Source organism: Elephantulus edwardii, unplaced genomic scaffold (genome assembly GCF_000299155.1).
Source record: "Elephantulus edwardii isolate Elephantulus edwardi_28Jun2011 unplaced genomic scaffold, EleEdw1.0 scaffold00034, whole genome shotgun sequence".
NCBI lineage: Eukaryota > Metazoa > Chordata > Mammalia > Macroscelidea > Macroscelididae > Elephantulus > Elephantulus edwardii.
The window spans coordinates 3997351-3998790 of NW_006399784.1; positions in this window are offsets into that span (position 1 = coordinate 3997351).

Below are 1440 nucleotides of genomic sequence, written 5' to 3' on the forward strand. Positions count from 1 at the left end.
TTTAAAAAACTAATGATTTGATATTTTAAATTGGTAAAATATAAACTTAAAGAATTGCAAGTAAGTCTACAAGCAAAAGAGAAGAGGAATGTAAATAAAACAATCAAAGACAATACAAATAAAACAAATGAGGCATTAGGAATTCTGAAAAAACAAGAAACTGCAATCCAGAATATAAGAACCAGTGTCTCAGAAGCTGTCAATATGTTGGAAAGCTACATGGACACATTTAAAGAGATAGCACACAGAATTAGTGAAATAGAAGATAAAACTCTCAAGAGTGCTCTGCTGGAACAAAATGCAGAATCAAAAAGAAAGGAACTAGAATAAAAGCTAAGAATAATATGGCAAACCTACAAGAGTAGTAACATGCTTGCAATTGGAATACCAGAACAAGAAGACGCAAAAAAAAAAAAAAGCACTGAGATGTGGAAATGTTACTAGAAGAAAACTTTACTGACATAATGAAGAATGAGAAGATAAATATGCAAGAAGCTGAGCAAACCCCATATACAGCAAATGACAAAAGAAAAATACCAAGGTATATCATAGTCAAAATGGTCAGAATCAAAGATAAAGAGAGAATTTGGAAAGCAGCTAGGGAAAAAAGAAGAGTAAACTGCCATAATGATTACCCATTATGTACAATGTTTGGATGAGTTTCTAGATTGATTTATGCTGGAAGCAGGAGTGGAATCCACTTTGTGAACTGGATGCCTCTGGAATCTCTACACACTCTCTAAACTCTACAAATGTACTCTCTAAACTCTATAAATGTGTAGAAGTGATTTTAATTATGAAACAAGAGTTCAGATCTTCACTCTTTCACTTTGTACATCACTCTATGTCAATATGCTGTATAAAGTAACCTGAGTTTGCCATGATGCTGAACCTTGTGCCATTGGGGTATCAAATACCAGAAAGGTTTCCCAATGTGGACAGTGTTTGGTGGAGCTCCCAGTTTTAAAACAGGTTTTGAAGCAGAAGAAGCACCCACTTCCTAAACCACAAGCCTCAGGAAACTCTATGAACTTGGAGAAATGATAATAGTCATTGAAAGGCATTAGGTCTTTTGTTCATAAAGTTGCTATGAGTTGCACTCGTATCTATCTATTCTACAAGTTCAATGCAGTCCCAAAAACAGATATCACTTTCATTCTACAATGAGATGAAAAAGACAATTCCTTGAGAATCCAGAGATCAACCCATCTATCTATGGTCAACTGATTTATGACAAGGAAATGAAATCAGTGAAGTGGGGAAACGACAGCCTTTTTAACAAATGATGTTGGCAAAATTGGAAAAAAATATCTGCAAAAGACTCAAGCAAGACCCACACCTCACTCAAAAACCAACTCAAGGTGGATCATGGACCTAGGACTAAAACCAAGGACTATAAACTTCATTACAGAAAAGCTAGGAACAACACTAGAAGTCCTA